This window comes from Mastomys coucha, unplaced genomic scaffold (assembly GCF_008632895.1).
Source record: "Mastomys coucha isolate ucsf_1 unplaced genomic scaffold, UCSF_Mcou_1 pScaffold6, whole genome shotgun sequence".
Taxonomy (NCBI): domain Eukaryota; kingdom Metazoa; phylum Chordata; class Mammalia; order Rodentia; family Muridae; genus Mastomys; species Mastomys coucha.
Window position 1 is genome coordinate 101,716,878 of NW_022196912.1, and position 13,434 is coordinate 101,730,311.

The 13,434-nt window shown below is 44.1% G+C and overlaps 1 non-coding gene and 1 pseudogene across 1 annotated transcript; both read left to right on the forward strand.

The window, feature by feature from the left end:
- Positions 1–1,160: 1,160 nt before the first annotated feature.
- On the forward strand, positions 1,161–1,267 carry LOC116081231. Its single transcript, XR_004114756.1, has one exon. It is a non-coding gene; the product is annotated as a U6 spliceosomal RNA (small nuclear RNA).
- Positions 1,268–3,770: 2,503 nt separating this feature from the next.
- Positions 3,771–6,699, forward strand: LOC116081075 (annotated as a pseudogene).
- Positions 6,700–13,434: the final 6,735 nt, after the last annotated feature.

The window sequence follows — 13,434 nt, forward strand, 5'->3', positions numbered from 1 at the left end:
AGAAGACCAAACCTAAGGATAATAGGTATAGAAGAGAATGAAGACTCCCAATGTAATGGGCCAGTAAACATCTTTAACAAAATTATAGAAAGGTAGCACCATGAGGAAGTGTGAAGTCCACTGGGTAGAGAGTCCCCATCCTCTGCTGGTCGATTCCAGGAACCGATCCTAGAGAAAAGAGGACACCCAGCCTTACAAAGCATTCCAGTCTGAAGAGAAAGAAAGAAAGTTTGCTCCTTAATGAAAGGTAATCCGGAGCTATGGATGAAGGAGTGAGAGATACTTTTTTGAAAATAGCTACCTACCACCTTCTATGTGACCACGCAGTTTTCCAAGTGCTTCTTTCCTGCTGTTGATGGGGACTCTCGAACATGAGAGTTTCTATCTCCATTTACAGAAAGAGACAAGGCTGAGAGAATGCCCTGCTTGCATCTGTTGGTTTTAGAAGTATCTTTAGCTCAAAGTGGTCCTGATGTCAAAGTGGCAGGTTGGAAGAGAGCATGCTCTGATACCCTTGCCCAGGAACAGGGTGGTTGAAAGGGCAACATGGTAGACTGAGTCTGCTCTGGGAATCGGGGAGGGGACCAAGGGAGGGAGGGAAGCATGTGCATCCTCACTTCTCCTTCCCCCAGATTATTGATAGGGCTGGGCTTGACCTTGTGTGACCTTGTAGCTGTTTCCTGTCTCCTTATTTGCTGCCAGCCAGGTCACAGGTCACAGTCTTCCCTGTCCCTGACCAAGAGGACCAGGGCTTTAAAGATGGGGAAGAGGGGCTAGAGGAGAGGAAGACAAGAGGCAAGCGAGCCCACAGACTGGCAGGCAATGCAGACAGGAGACAGAGGAAGTGAGTCACTACTTGAGACTTTGTGGCATCTGGGGCCTTGCATCCTTTAGGTCCTGAACTCTTACCTGAGGCCTGCCAAGGGGGCTTGGCAGGCCATTTGCTGTCTCTCTTCCTGGCAGCACTGGAAATTTAGACTAGCAGAACCTCCAAGTGAAGAAACCTGAGACACTAATACGCACTTGAAGAAGACAATGCTTAGCCTGCTTAGCCTTCAGCTTTAAACCACCCAGCCCAGTCCTGGCACATCAGCAGAGGGACACCAGAGTCAGCTCTTTCCCGCAGTCTGCTGAAGACAAACCTTAAAACCAACCATGGAGTGCTCGCTTCGGCAGCACATATACTAAAACTGGAACGATACAGAGAAGATTCGCATGGCCCCCATGCAAGGATGACACACACATTCATGAAGAGTTCCATATTTAAAACAAAGACAAAAACAAAAACAAACAAACAAGCAAGCAAAACAACCAGAGAGCCAGGGGTGATAGTATATGCCTTTAGTTCCAACACTGGGGAGGCAGAGGCAAGTGGATTTCTGCAAGTTCAAAGCCAGCCTGGCCTAGATAGTGAGTTCATTGACAACCAGAGATGGCAAGACTTCATTTCAAAAAATACAAGAACAAGTGTGTGTGTGTGTGTGTGTGTGTGTGTGTGTGTGTGTGTGTGTGTGTGTTGCTGTGTGTCTCTCTGCTGCAGCCTGGGTCTCTCTCTCTCTCTCTCTCTCTGCAGCTGCAGCTGAGGCCTGTGACAGGGCACGTTAGTCAAAAAGGAGGCAATGTATAAATGAGATATTTTATTATAGGAAAGAGAAAATAGGCCGGTCAAGTAGAGAGAAGAAAAGGAGAGGAAGGAGAGGGAAGGAGAGGAGAAGAGAGGGAGAGAGGGAGAGAGAGACAGAGACACAGAGAGAGAGACAGAGAGAGAGAAAGAGAGAGAAGAAGGAGGAGGAAGAAGAAGAAGAAGAAGAAGAAGAAGAAGAAGAAGAAGAAGAAGAAGAAGAAGAAGAAGAAGAAGAAGAAGAAAGCAAGAAGGCAAGAGAACAAAGAGCAGGAAAGAGAGGAAGAAGACAAGAGAGGAGACAAAGAGCAAGAGAAGAGACAGAGAGCAAGAGAGTGAGGAGGGGACACACCACGCCTTATATTGTATGGGGAATGGCTATCTGTCTTTGGAGCGAGGCATGCCTGATTGTGGTCAGATGACTGGGGATAGGATCCAGCTAGAATGCTGGGAGCTTGCAGCATTGTCTGCTTGATAGAGCATACATCTCCTGCAGGGGCAGCTGTGAGGGGTTATGACTGAAACAGGAGCCAAAGATTCAGGAGTTACAGGGGCTGAACTCCTTCCACCCCCTGCAAGCAGAAACTGCCCACTAGGGCTCCAGGGTTCCAGGCCAATTACTCAACTGAGCCTAAGTTGCCTGAACAGACCACTGCCACCCTACATGTATCTATATGTATGTATATATGTGTGTGTGTGTTATATATGTATATACACACATATATACATATATATTATATTCACAGATCATAGAGCTGGGGATATGGCTCAATGGGTAAAGTATATGCTACATGACCATGAATTTGGATCTCTAAAACCCACATTACAGCTGGATTTGGTAACACATATCTGGAACCCCAGTACTCCAACAGTGAGATGGAACGTGGAGGCAGAATACCCGGCATACATGGTAATGAGCAAGAGACTCTGTTTTGAACAAGATGGAAGGCAAGACCTAACACGAGGTTGCCCTCTTACCTCCAGATGCATGCCATTATTCACACACACACACACACATACACACCAGCTGACAGACACACAAGGAGTTAAAATAGTTACACGCTATATACTTTAGGTCCTTTTCTATTGCTGTGATAAATCATCGTGACCAAGGGCATTTACAGAAGGAAGGTTTATTTGGAGCTTACAGTTCCTAAGAGATAGAAGTCCATTGTCATCACAGCAGGGAGCGTGGAAGCTGGGAGCGTGGAAGCAGGCAGGCAGGAAAGGCACTAGAGCGGCTGAGAGTTCACATCTTCATCCTCAAACAGGAAGTGCAGAGCCAATTCAAAATGGCACTAGTCTTTTGAAACTTCAAAGCTCACCCCAGTGATAGACTTCCCAGCATGGCCACACCCCCTAGTCCTCCCCAAACAGCCACCAACTGGGGACAAAATATTCAGATGCCGGAGAGTTTGTGGGACACCTCATTTAAGCCACCACATTATAACATTGCTAGGTGTCTTAGGGTTTTGCTGCTATGAACAGACACCGTGACCAAGGCAACTCTTATAAGGACAACATTTAATTGGGACTGGCTTACAGGTTCAGAGGTTCAGTCCATTATCATCAAGGCAGGAATATGGCAACATCCAGGCAGAGATCTGCCTGTCTTGGACTTCTGAAGGCTAGAATTCAAAAGGTGTACCTCCTGCTCTTTGGAATGTATTAACAGTCCACTAGCTTCCACCAGCCCTAAAACAAAGAATGTCATCATACAGCACCTAAGACCTCACATAGAGATTTCCCTACTTGGCTACATCTGTCTACCTAATATCTGCACCAATGTATTTGAAAAATGTCTTTTTTCATGATCTTCTCTTGTTCCAAGACCAAAAACTTCCTGAAAACAATGCCATGTTGGAAGATGTTAGTGGGGAGAAACTGAATCTGTGTTCTGGGATGCCATCAGTCATATTTGGTTCAAGAATAACCCATCATTCCCATTGTAAGGAGAGCTGTGTTTTAAACACTCCTAGGTGGTTTTGGAGGAAGTATCTTTCTCTCTGGTAGAAGCAGGGGCAAGAGAAGACCTCTATTACCATGCTTGTCAGGAATGGCACAATGGAAAGAGAGCTTGCCTAGTGTCACTGTGATTCTACCACAGCGAGCTGGCCAACCAGGAGACAGGCTGAGTGCTGAGCGAAGGATGACAGAAGGTGAGGAAATGTTGCCCTGACCCGTCACCACCCAGCCATCCTGACTGTTCAGGATAAGGGAGTGGCTTTCTGATTGAAGCTACTCTTGGGTTCTACTTACAGAACAGTGCATTTCTAATGCCCAGTGCTGTGCTGGGATTGGCACTAGGTACAGAGACATGGGGGACCTGGGCTCTACCTTCTATAACACGAGTTTACCATCAAAGCAGAGAAACCAAACCCAGGCACCTGTGCTCAGCATCCTTTCAAATGAAACTTAAACTCAAGGCAACGGGAAGTCTGCTGCTGGAGACCGGTAAGGCCTTTGAGATTAGGGTGCATCCTTTAGGGTTCCTTCCAGGGCAAAGAAGCAGATGCTACAAAGTGGGGGGGTGGGGGGTGGAGGGAGCTTTAAATGAAGCCAAGATATAAGGAAAGATGGAACACTCCTTTCCATTCTACTCCTAGGCGCTCCTGCAAGTGACAGTCTGCCTGCCCTGGGGGGTTTCTTTTAAACTCTAATAAAATTGTCCTCTTCGAACAAACTTTGGTTTTGTTTGACTTTATATATATATTAAATACATTTAATATAAAGTCTCAAATACAATAAACCCCTTTCTCCTTTGTGCCAATTAACCAATTGCATCAGATTGTGAAGTCAAATTTGAACCAATGGGCTGAATCTTAGTCAATACCTACCTACATCACGGATGAAAGATGAAGGCCATTTTGGCAGAGTGTGCTGCTTGCCAGCTAATAAATATGTGCTGCTCACATATTTACATATATGTGTGCATACATATTATTTATGTATATATACATATGTGTATATATATAAACATACTTACATATGTGCATATATTTGTATACATTGGGGATTTTATATATTATATGTTTATTTTATATACTATAAATATATAAATGCATATATATTATACACAAACATAACCAAAGATAAATATGTTATAGTTAAATATTTATGTTTATATATTATATACATATATAAATACTATTATAAATGTACATAATATTATAATATATAATATTAAAACAAGTGAAATCATAAAATGTAAAATAAAAACATAATAAAATAATTAAAATGTAAAATAAATACAAATACTTAATGTATATCATAAATATATATAATGCAAGCAATTGATAAGATGCGTACTATGCCCTATAGAGTACAATGTCCAGCTTATTAAAATTTTTCAGTATTTATCAGGTACCAATTATATGCAAAACAATACAGTATATATGAGAACAGAGATATACTTTTTGTGGTTTCAATGAACCAAGTATGTATTTGGAAAGCAAAGGCACACATATATGTAAAAGATTCATGTGCTTCTATGAGCTCTAGAACATTTGTCATATGCCCACCCTCGCTGGGATGGTGCTATCCATCTATGGAAGCAAAGCATTGGATTGTAAATGTTTGGCTCAACTTAAGAAAATTCTAAAGAAAAGCATGCCGTACTGTGTATGTTATATACAGAAGATGTAAGCGGGGCCTGGTGAATAGCTCTGGAAAATGTTTTCCGAGCTTGCAGGCCCTGCCTAGAGATTATCTCCTATCTGATGAATCGCTGTCGGTGTAACATAGAAACCCAGTGCACACCAGAGCCGTCTGTCATTCTCAGTCACAAACCTAGCAAACAATCTCTCGGTGTCCAGCACATTTCACATCATGAGCAGAATTGTCTGCCTCATACTGTGATACACTGACGGGTCTGTCACTTTAGGCAGTGACAGCACTCTTCTGCTTGGCGACTCGGTGCCAGCAAAATAGCTAGGTTGAAAAATGGTTTCTATCGGGAGATCTTCATCATGGAGTCAGAGGAAGATGACGATTCAGACCCCGCGTGGTTATAACAACCAAGTTAAGGTTTTTACAAGGTACTTTCTTTGGATAAATGCAGCAGCAATGGAGGTATAGATGTCCACCGGAGCTTCCAGTCACTTCTCACTGAAGTGAGCAAGACTGGCACAGGGCACATGCTCAGAAGAGCCAACAAAGGCCTTTGTGGATGACAATTTTGAAATCCTAGCATCTTTTAAAGATTCCTGCTACAAGTCCTAAAAGCAGAGATAGAAAAGTTGGACTTTGCCGGGCGGTGGTGGTGCACGCCTTTAATCCCAGCACTTGGGAGGCAGAGGTAGGCGGATTTCTGAGTTCCAGGCCAGCCAGAGCAGTCTCGACAGCACATCAACAACTGGGTAGCCAAAAAGACAAAAGATGTAATTAGAGAGTTGCTGTCTCCAGATACAGTAAATTCAAACACTAGGCTGGTCCTTGTGAATGCCATCTACTTCAAAGGAAACTGGCAGATGCCATTTAACAAAGAGGACACCAGGGCGATGCCTTTCAAAGTCAGCAAGAATGAGAATAAAATAGTTCAAATGATGTTTAAGAAGTCTATCTTCAAAATTTACTGCGTGGAAGAGATATCTACTATTATTGTATTGCTTCCTTATATTGGCAAGGGGTTGAACATTGCCATCATGCTTCCAGATGAATATGTTGAACTGAGAATGGTGGAAAATCAAATAACTTACAAGGAACTTATTCAGTGGACGAGGCTTGTCAAGATGGAAGAAGAAGAGGTGGAGGTTTTCCTTCCAAAGGTTAAACTGGAGGAGACATATGACATGAAGGATGTTCTTTGCAAGCTGGGCATGCCTGATGTCTTTGAGGAGGGCAGAGCAGACTTTTCTGGAATATCTTCCAAGCAAGGCCTATTTCTGTCCAATGTTGTGCATAAAAGTTTTGTGGAGATCAATGAGGAAGGTGCAGAGGCTGCAGCTGCCACTGAAATAGTTGCAGTGGGGACACCACCGACTCACCAGTGCTTGCTTGCTGACCACCCATTCCTTTTCCTCATTCAAGATGATAGGAGCGAAGGGATTCTGTTCCTTGGCCAGTTCCCTTCTCCCTGAGGAAAGGGTGTTCCTGTCAGTATTTTGCCCACCCTCCATGGTTTGCCTGTGGCCCAAGTGACCTTATCCATAGATATAACAGTTATGAAGTAAAGGCTTTATGGTACCACAAAAAAAAAAAAAAAGAAATAAAAAGAAAAAGAAAATGGTTTCTATCAAACAGAGCCCATATTTTTCTGAGCCTGCTTCCCCTTTGTGCCCATTAGCCAATTGCATTGGATTGTGAAGTCAAACTTGAACCAATGGGCTGAAATGTCACCAACACCTACCCTACATCAAGGACGAAAGATGGAAGCCATTTTGGCCAAGTGTGCTGCTCACTAGACCAGTTTGCATTCTGACGCACCCTTGTTTGCAAAAAGAAATCATCTACCTGGCCAAATAACTTCACTTTGTTAGTGTGCTCTGTAGGCATAAATTCTTTGCAGCCTACATTTAATAAGGGTTTAACCTCTCCTTTAGCCCACCACCCAGCAGAGATAGTGGAAGAGAAAAGTTATTAGGATGTGGGGGAAGTGGACCTGTTCAGCAATAGTTTTCTGGGGAGCGAGCTCAATCTTCTTTGGCAGCAGTTTAGACCTGTAGGAAACACCAAATATGACTCAGCGGCGGCAGACTAGTCCTTTTGACAGGCTGACACCAGGCACGAACCAGCAGCTGTAGTGCAGTCCTGAAGAAACGAAATGGTTAGACTTGCCAACTGGCCTGAGGTGAGGCTGCAGAATCAGCAAACTGCCTCAGGAACCTCATGAGCAGTTCTTAGGCAAGCTTCTCTCAATGGCAACATTACCACAGGTTGAGCTCAACTACTCTACGTAAGGCAAACCAATACATGTGTGTCCTTAGTGAAGAACAGTAAGGCAGAGCCAACTAAACAATTGCTCAGTGCTTGCTGCCCACTGTCTGTGGGGTCATATTGATACCCCTTCATCACAGGTCCTTTCACGTGTTTGCTATATCAAAACATCCTTTCACTTGTGTGCTCCAGAAAAGCATCATCTGACGTAACTAACTTTCCAAAGAAACTTGAAGTTTCCACTTCAGTGTTCCTTTGTGGGACACCAAAATTTTTCATTTCCAGCAGTAACATTCCATGGCCTACAGCCTTGCGTTAAAGCAACTGTTGTCACATTTTAACACTGGAGAATGGGACAAGGTGGCTGATATGTATTTCAACAGCCAGCTGGATCCAAGATCCATGTGACAGGGATGAGCCCATGGTTGTGTGGTCTTTCTGGTTCTGTGCTGCTTAGTCGCATCTGCTGAGTTCTGTACTTTAGAGATCACCTCTCCTTTCTGCTCCTGTGACCAGCACTCCTTATATAACACCCCAAGACTCATCCTCCTCCCTAATTTGCACAAGGATAGTGCGTTTGTATGTTCATTGAGAGTTCTACTCAAAGTTGGTGTATCACCCCCTTGGCTTTTTCTTCTCATTCCCACAGGCAGGATCAATTTGTCTCTCTTTTTCTGCTTAAGCTTTTGGTGGCCACCTTCAGAATCTCAACTTCTCCCTTTATTCACTGAGCAAAAAGGCATTGGAAGCCTATCGCACAGCAGGCATTGTGTTAAATGCCAAGGAGAAATGGCCCTTCATGTCAGGAAGCTCGTGATTTCCTGGAAATGCGGTCATTCAAAAAATCAAATTCAACTCTTCTAGGTGCTTTGTAACCTCTGAAGTCGTTTCAGAAGTACTGTAACTTCCCACGTATCCCTCTCCCTCCTTACTCCACGGATGACACCTTCTCTACAGTCAAAGCACAAAAATTAAACTTCCGTTCTTTATACATTATCCAGCCTCGAGTGTAACAGCTTGAATGAATTATATAGACACTAAACGTTCACAAAGGTGCAACTACAGCCCATGTGTGATTCATGGGTAAGAAATCTACCTGGGTATAACTATCCACCAGCCTACAAGCCTTATTGGCAGTGAGCCATCGGTAAGTGCCCTTTAGTGTGCTAGTTACTAATTGCAACAATCTTAGGAAGTATCCAGGCCACCCAGCTGTAAGGCCGGTCCTCACTTCTTAGCATCAGCCAAGGCAGTGGGATCCTGTTATTTTGCTCCATCCTGAAGACCCTAACTTTGATAGCCCTACAACAAAAGGTTGGGAGCCACTAGAAGTGGCAGTGAGGTAGCTGTAGTCCCCCTCCTCTCTCACCAAGCTCCAAGTTTGTTTCCATGCCAGAGGCTTCCCAAAGGAAATGTCAGTGGAACAAAGTCGGGTGGGCTAACAAAGGCTGTTTGCAAACATTTCCCTGTGGGGGATGGGGCGGGGGGGTGGGGTGGTGGTCACCACTTGACTTGAAATAGTGTGACTCTCTAAAGGAAGTCTCTTTGTGAAAACCTGCAAGAAACACAGGTGTGGTTAAAACAAACCCAAAACAAAGGCTTGAGGAAACAGGGTTTCCCCCTCAAAAATCAGACATTGTTCCGTTCTCACTGCTTCCTTCCCACAGAGGGAGTGAGGAACACACAGGCCATCTGGCTGCTGCCACTCTTCTGAGTCAGAGGCACATGTGAAGCCAAACAAGGAGATCCCTCAAACCTTCCTTCTGTTTCTTGAAGCAGGAGGTGACATTTCCACATCACTAAGGCACTCACTACATCCTTCTGGCGGTACCTTCAGCAACAGTAGAAGTTCACAGTGGAGATGCTGGACACTCAGGAGGCCGGAGCAGGAGGATCAGGAGTTCTAGGTTATCCTCAGCTAACTCCAAGCAGGAAACCAGCCTATGCTACGCAAGACCCTGTTGAGAGAGAGAGAGAGAGAGAGAGAGAGAGAGAGAGAGAGAGAGAGAGAGAGAGAGAGAGAGAGAGAGAGAGGAAGAAAAAAGAAAGAAAGAAAGAAAGAAAGAAAGAAAGAAAGAAAGAAAGAAAGAAAGAAAGAAAGAAAGAAAGAAAGGGAAAGTGAGAAAGGGGAGAGAAAAAGAGGATTAACAAGGAGGTGCTAGCCGGGCGGTGGTGGCACATGCCTTTAATCCCAGCACTTGGGAGGCAGAGGCAGGCAGATTTCTGAGTTCAAGGCCAGCCTGGTCTACAGAGTGAGTTCCAGGACAGCCAGGGCTACACAGAGAAACCCTGTCTCAAAAAAACAAAACAAAAACAAAACAAAAAAAAAAAAAACAAAAAACAAGGAGGCGCTAGCATAAGGGGATGCTGTATAGACTGTTGTACTAACTCTCACCTCCCCTGCTCCTTCCCATGTAATTTATTTCTACGAGACCTGACTACTCTCTATCCAGTGTATAAATGTTCAACTCTAATTGCAGTCTGGGGTCTTCTTTTTCCTCATGAAGGCTCCAGGGTCATGTAAAACTTGCATGATGTAAGTCTGTATACTTTCCTCTGTGCATATGTTTAATGTCATTTAACTGTCAGGCCCAGGGCAGGAGAAGTGATTTAGTCAGTGAAGAGCATGGAGACATGAGTATGACCCTCAAAACCCACATAGAAGAAGCCAAGGATGGTGGCCTACTTGTAATTCCAGGTCTGGGGGAGAGAAAGGCAGGAGGACCCCTGGAGCTCACTGGCTAGCTGGCCTTTCCTGATTAGCGAGCCCTAGGCCAATAACAGATCATACCTGAAAAAAAAAGAAAGAAAAAAGATGGATGATTTCCCCTGACTCCCAGCTCTAATGGTAAGAATGTTTCTCTCATGACAAAGAAAAGTCTACCCAAGGATATCCTCTCCTTTGAGGGAGAAAGAAGTACCAAGTCCAGAGGTTTTTCACACTGGCTGCTGGTTTCCGCCTGCCATTACCTCAGAAAAGTCCACCTGCCAGAGTAGTGTCTTCAGGAGATAACATATACTTAAACTCCTTCAGTATCAAATGTCAAAGAGACTGACCCCCTTGGGCAAGGTGCTGATTTTTACTAGCACAGTGTCCAGGTGAATGCCATATCATAGCAAAAACCTGGGAATACCAAAAATAAGCTAGCTACGTGAATTATAACACATATGCCTTCACCGGAACAAGATGAGGGTGCTAAGAATGAGGCCAGATATGTTATTTTTATGGTGAGAAATAAAACATTAAAGAAAGACACATTTTAAGTGCATCCAGAGGTCAAATTGTCTGCCACCAAGCCTGGCACCTTAATTTGACCCCAAGGACCCTAGAGTTACCCTCTGACCTCTACATGTGCACCATGGTTATGTGTGTGCACAGGCACACACACACACACACACACACACAAATAAGTGAATAAATGAATAAATAAATGTAGTTTTAAGATCTAACTACATTCACTAATATAGAAAGACAGGAAGACATATTGTACAGTTAAAATCATAAAGCTGCAAATACAATCCCATCTTTGTTTTTAAAAATGATAGAAATGTGATCATGTTTGCTAAGGAATATTGTATACATACTGGGAAACTGGGATCATAAAAACACCAAATCATTAAAACTGGTGGTTTTTACAGAGCCATTACATGATGACTTTTATGAGCATTAGGCACCTTTGTTTTATGAGCCTCTCCCTTGTAAAGAAAAGCTGAGAATTCTATTTCAGGATGGCATTGACATAAAGGTGAGAATAACCAGGCTTTGGGGATGCGGCCCTTTCCAGCGCTTGAGCAGTATGTTGCACCTTGCTAGAGGCATTATCCTATGTCAGTTTCGCCATTCATTTTCTCTGCTTTTAAGAGAAATGAAGAAATTCTGTGAGCCCTAGAGGACTGTACCCCCCTGCTTGTTGGACAGGTAGACCCTGGATTGTGTGTACTGGGACCTGCTAACTTTTCTTTGCTATTACACTTTCACCTTCATTTTCTAATTTTTAAATATAAGGGATTCTTTTATTATAACAAAACCCCATTTGAGCAAAAAAAAAAATGGTAAACATAATGGTCCTTTTATGTAATGTCAACACAGAACATGGAAGTGACTGTGGCCTCTGGAGTGACAATTCTCAACCCGTGGATCACGACCTCTTTGGGGCATTGAACGACCCTTTCACAGAGGTTGCCCGAGACCATCAGCAAACCCAGATGTTTACAATACAACTCATAACAGTAGCAAAATTACAGTTATGAAGTAGCGACAGAAGTCATTTTATGGTTGGGGATCACCACAACATGGGGAAGTGCATGAAAGGGTCGCAGCATTAGTAAGGTTGACAACCACTGCCCCAGAAACAGCACCCTTCAGAGATCTTAAGTCACTGAGTTTGGCGTTTCTGATTTCACATACCAGAAGACTTCCTGCTTGGACCAACTGGCAAGACCAAACTTTGGGTTTTCCGGCAAAGTATTCAGTGAGCATGGATCTGTCTGGTTCTTCAGATGCAGTGCTGATGATACCAATCCATACTGGCCTTATTTCCAGGGGTGAAGGAGGGGCTGGTTTTGTTCCACCCACGTTCTCGCATCCAGTCTGACAAGCATTTGGACAAGGAGGACAGGTTTGGGTGACGATGGAGAGGCAGTAGCCCAGCCCTTTCTAGAAGTTCAGACAGACACGAAACCAACACATCATAAACTGGTGATCCTTGCCAAAGGTAGAGTTAGGTAAGACTTGATGGATCTGATACTGCATAATCAGTCTGCCAAACATGTATTATTAATTTATACATTCACTCATAGGGTAATATGTTCAATACTTGACTGAGCACTCGCTGGGCTCCAGGCACGGTTCAAGGAGCAGGTAACACAATGGTACATCACACAGACAGCCCTGCACCTCTCTCGTGACGTTAAAAGGACAGATACTGGATAAAGGAGCAGAGCATTTGGAAGTCGGGAGCAATGGAGGCTCAGCAATGGAGTGTATGGCGGCCAAGGAAGGAAAGAGAAGAGGAAAATATGGAGCAAGCAGGGAAATACACAAACAAATGCAAAGAATCTAAGATTCTAAGTCACTGGAGGGACTGAAGGTGTATCCATAAGGTTTGCAGAGTGTTGCTGAAGGAAAGGCTAGGAAAGCAGGCAGGCAGAGCTAGAGACTGGATGGCCATCTCTGAGCCTGGCTAAGGACCTGAGACTGTGTACTGGCTAGTTTTATGTCAACTTGACACAAGCTAGAGTCATCAGAGAGAAAGAAGGCTCAATTGAGAAAATGCCTCCATAACACCAGGCTGTAGGCAAGCCTGGAGGGTTTGTTTGTTTGTGATTGATGGAGAGGGCCTGGCGCCCTATGGTGGTGCTATCCCTGGGTGGATAGTTCTGAGTTTTATAAGAAGGCAGGCTGAGCAAGCCATAATGAGCAAGCCAGTAAGCAGCATCCCTCCATGGTCTCTGCATCAGCTCCTGCCTCCAGGTTCCTGCCTTGTGTGAGTTCCTGCCTTTGCAGCTTTTGATGATAAACTGTTATATGGAACCATGAGTAAAATAAACCTTTTGGTGATGGTGCTTAACCACACCATTAGTAACCCTAAGACAGAATGTTGTTGTTGTTTTTTTTTTTTCATTGAAAGCCATTGCAGTTTGAAATGCCAGAGTTGTGTTAGCTTTCTAGCACTGTGATAAAGCACCAGAGACAAACAACTTAAAGGGGAGAAAAAGGTTTTATTTGGCCCATGGTTCCAGAAGTTTCATTCCATGATCATTTGGGTCTGTTGCTTTGGGCCTGTGGCAGCACAGTACATCATGGTGGAACACTCAGCGAGGCTGCCTCTTCATCTTCTAGAGACTGAAAAACAAAAACGAGGGAGAGGTAGGGCTGAGGCGCCAGCATGCGGACTCCTAAAGGTTCACCACCTGTTCACCACCTCCCAGTAACACCA